Below are 4,742 nucleotides of genomic sequence, written 5' to 3'. Positions count from 1 at the left end.
ATTGCTAGTAGCGGTAGTCACGTGCTGTGTTGACCCTGTCTCTTATACACATCTAGATGTGTATAAGAGACAGTCCAAACATCGTGACAAACTTAATATACCCTGTTCAGCGTATAAAATTATTGGTAAGCCTCTAAAATGTCTGGATGGTAGAGATACGGGAGGCATACACATCTAGATGTGTATAAGAGACAGGTAATACATAGCGAACTTAATATACCCTGTTCAGCGTATAAAATTATTGGTAAGCCTCTAAAATGTCTGGATGGTAGAGATACGGGAGGCATATATAATTTTAAAAATTTTGTTAAATAATAACAGATCTCGCTTTTTCACATCGCATGTAGTTTAAATTTCCCAAATCACCTCTGCATCACTTGTTGTTTATACCTTCTTTTAAACTTCCTCCAGCTTCAGTTCATGTAGAATAAAATTCGTCAGATAGCTGTTTGTACCATTAAACTCAAGTGCTTGTTCGAGATAATATTATATTATAAGAGATAAATATATAATAATATTATAATATTCCCACATGCCTCTGCATCATATAGCAGGAGGGGGTGATGAGTGACTTGTAGAATTTGGTCTTTATTCGTCGAGAGAGGATTATACTCCTCCATCTCAGTCCGAAGTAGCACCTGTTGGCAAGAGTTATTTTGTGTAGATTTCATGGTTGATGTTATTGTTGGCGGTAATGCTGGTTCCAAAATAGACGAAATTGTCTAGGACTTCGGAGTTAACACTGTCAACAGTGACGTGGGAGCGAATGCGACGACTGTTTTATTTGATGACAGGAGATATTTCGCCTTGCCCTCGTTCACTACCAAATGCGTCTGCTCGCTTTTTTGTCCAACCTGGAGAGAATCGACGGTTCTTATGGCCGATGATATCGATGTCATCGGTATAACGTAGCAGTAAATTGAAGAGGTCACAGGATAAGAAGCCCCTCCTTAAATCTCGTTTGGTATCGAAAGACTGGGGGAGGTCTTTACCGATCCTAAAAGAACTTTTGGTGTTGCCCAACGTCATTTTACACAGCCGTAGTAGTTTGTTGGGGAAAAAATGCAGACAACCTGGCATAAATGCAGTTCCTTTTCGTCTAGTTAAAAGAAGCGGGGAAGAAGACGGTTCTTTTCCAAGATTCACACGTTATATAAAGAATGTTTTGTGTGCGGCCTACTGAGCGTACTATTCGCAACACCATCGCCCATATTGACACCCAGCTTTTATTATTGGATAATATTCGACCGAATAGACCACCACCAGCACGCAGTGAAGAAAATATAGCAGCCTCAGCTGATAGAGTAAACGAAGACCGTGAAGAGTTTACGTCGACTTCTTAAATTGAAACCGTACAGAATACAGCTTGTGCAGAAACTGAATCCACTCGAACTTCCCAAGTGTCTTGGCTTCGCTCTAAGGATTCTTGGAATGTCTAAGAAGATCAGACCTTTCCGAGCAAAATTTCCAAGCATCGATGAGGATGAGATTTGGGTGCAACGAGTATGTATATTCAATCTGTTTTACAGCCAGAAATAAATGAAATTGGTCAGGCTTTGGTCGGATTATAACCACATTCATATAACGGTTATGCTAAGCTATCAAAAAGTACGATTATTAAAAGGAACACAKCAGAAGCACTACAATTTTCTGTAATGAATGCAAGGAAGAGTTTCGAAGAAATATGGAAGTAAATACGTATAAAAAAGGCAAAGCAAACTTTTATATAAAATCCCATATTTCATGCAGTACTATATCAATTTCAACTAAATTTGGCGCTCAACATCACTTCTACATCGGACTGCGATGGCGCCTACTGCTCATAAAAACTATTTTATCTAAATAAATTATACTATACCATATAAAGAAAGTACCCTTGATGACATCTGAACAAAACTTTGAAGAAAAAAATGCTTTTTGGGTTATGTTGCTACTGAAGATGGRAAATTGGTCGGAGAAGTCCTCCAGCTCTACTGTACAGCTCTATACTAAAAACTTATACTGATTTTCGTTACTCCAGCAGACTTTTGACCGAATACATGTATATAGGCGATGAACGTGTACCGCCCACATTTAGGTATATTCTCATATCTCGGGACCTACTCGACCGATTTCAACTAAATTTTGTATATAATATTATATTTAGGTTCCATAATTTAGTTACCAAAATGGACTTAAACAAAACCATAGTTATTTCCCATACAACGTAACTTTAAATTCCATTTGATTCCTCATTCCTTAACTTTCCAGTTTACCCAACAAAAAATCAAAAACTTTGCACCCATAAGGCTTTTGAAGTGTGCAAAGATTGTCCAAATCAGACGGAATAATAAGACCCCACATTTCATCGACAATATTGGTAAAGCCATGATATATATTACATAAATGAGGAGAGAATCCTTTTCTGATAACACCATCCTTTTCTGATACCACCATCCTTTTCTGATACCACCATCCTTTTCTGATACCACCATCCTTTTCTGGTAACACACTTTTATATGATAAAAAATCTGAGAGGGCATCTTTTTCTTTTAATTATACTCGTATGAGCAAAAAATAGCAAGACTTTGTTCATGATTTTAAAATTCTTAATGTATTCCTCAAACTCTATGTCGTCCCCATCAAAGTAATCCCTCTTGGCCCCAATACACTTGTGTTAACGTTTTCGCCAATCCCCGAAACAGCCTTCAATACGCGGGGCGGTTCACGTTTATAATGATATGACCTGATATGATGGCTTTGGTCTTGGCAAGTTGCAAGAGTATGCTTACACCCAAACTTAGGCTTCATTTAATTTCAACTTTTGCTACGACACTTTTTTGAAAGGTATTACGACTTATGGAAAGCACATCCAGGTTTATTTTTTAATTAGAACATTTTAATTCACATATCGTTACCCGCTGTAACCCTGTGCCGAATTAGAGCTTTAATAATTTGAAAGCACTGAAGCGCCAATACCTTTTCTTTGTGACTTTGCAAGCACAACATTTATACTTGGTAAGCTTTACTGCACTCMAAGCTTTAATTTTAAGGTGAAAAGCACACTGATGGAGCTTTAACTGTTTCTGAGAGCTTTTAACCGATAKAAATTCCTCGCCAGGGAAACTTGCCGCTCTTATCACTTGGACTCAAAAATTTCATTTCACCCCATTGTGTGGGTGCTCAAATTGCGATTTAATACTCTTGAGTGCTTTTATGCATGCCCTTTTCATGCGACTCTTTATTCAGCGCATTTGCTCCGAAAATACATGCAGAGAGAAAGAGGTACCGTTCTCCGTTCGAACACACGAATAGGAATGACATASTGAACTCGTCAAGCGGATTGCTTTCGTAAAGAGTTTCGTGGCGACTGAAGTATAAGTGCAAGCGCATAATTGTGCCATGCATCAGTCCTCCAGATAAATCCGCGAAACGACATCGCAAAGCTTTGGTCTTGCAATGATGGCATTGCTAGTAGCGGTAGTCACGTGCTGTGTTGACCGTGGCGAAGYAGCAGCAATGCGAGCGAACATGACCTTACTTAACCCAGAATGCAAATGGGCGCCGCTGGCTTTGCTAACAAAATGGAGGTGGTAAGCGGATGGAGGTTAGTTGGGGCGAGCTGTATCRTGGGAACGCGCCGCAAAACCGTTGTTTTAAATGAACTGATAGATATACATAAATATCTCTCTGCATATATAGTATATGTTGTATTTAAAGAGTTCGTGAGGAAACTTTACGCGCAGGGCTTGGGGTTTGGGATTGTGAGTTGTGTGTTTTTGTGGTTTTATGGTGGCGTTGCGTCTCGTTTCCTTTGTGGGCGCTGGCAAGTTGGCTTGGTATAAATCCGAGCTGCGATGTGTGAAATATGCGCGACATGTAATCAAATCAATGCAGAAAGGCAGCGGCATGTCACACATAATGTGTGACAGACAATCAGCGAATTGTCTGARTGAGTGACTGATAAAATGACAATCGAATTGAGAGAAGCGATGCGCGCGTATGTCAACATTCGTACATAGTAGGAGGTTGAGAAGATAGTTTGGAAAGAAGAAAAAATAATTATTGTTAYAGGGGGTATGTTAAATTAGCGCAGTGTAATTTCTCTTATGAAAATAAATTATAAATTATGAGCTGACGAATTTTTTCTATAGTTGGGRGGTATTATTAATAACCTTCTGTCTTAATGTAATTTCACCTAATTGATTTCGTGATAGTACTGCGGTGATTATTGAAAACGGAAAGAATTGAATGACCATCGTAACAACTATCCTACCAAAAGAGTATACTCGTATAATGGATTTTTCAATAAGAGCGCTACAAACGTTTTTTTAAGTAAAACAAAAACAGTTTAGGATATCAATAAAATTCTTTATTTTATGGTGATTCGTGGAATACGTGTGGATTGCTGCCCGACCAATAACTCAGATTTGCTTATTGATGAAGTCATTCAGCCAGAAATTAGTCTCATCGCTGAAGAGAAATTTTCGATGAAAATCCGGGTGATTTTCAAGTTGTTGCTCAACACAATTCACAAACATATGACGACTTTGGTGGTCAAGCGGCATCAGTTTTTGCGTCAATTTGATCTTGTAGGGATATAGACCAAGATTTTTTCGCAAAATTTGTCACAAGACGTCACAGAGATGCCCAATGCTTGAGAACGACATGTGAGAGACAGATTTGGGTCTTCCTCAATTGATGCGCTAGCGGCAGAAATATTCTCGACATTACGGGCATTTCTTTGTCTCAATGGTACATTT

The sequence above is a fragment of the Bactrocera latifrons genome, unplaced genomic scaffold, assembly GCF_001853355.1.
Source record: "Bactrocera latifrons isolate USDA-ARS-PBARC rearing strain unplaced genomic scaffold, ASM185335v1 scaffold_143, whole genome shotgun sequence".
NCBI lineage: Eukaryota > Metazoa > Arthropoda > Insecta > Diptera > Tephritidae > Bactrocera > Bactrocera latifrons.
This window is presented reverse-complemented; position numbering follows the sequence as displayed.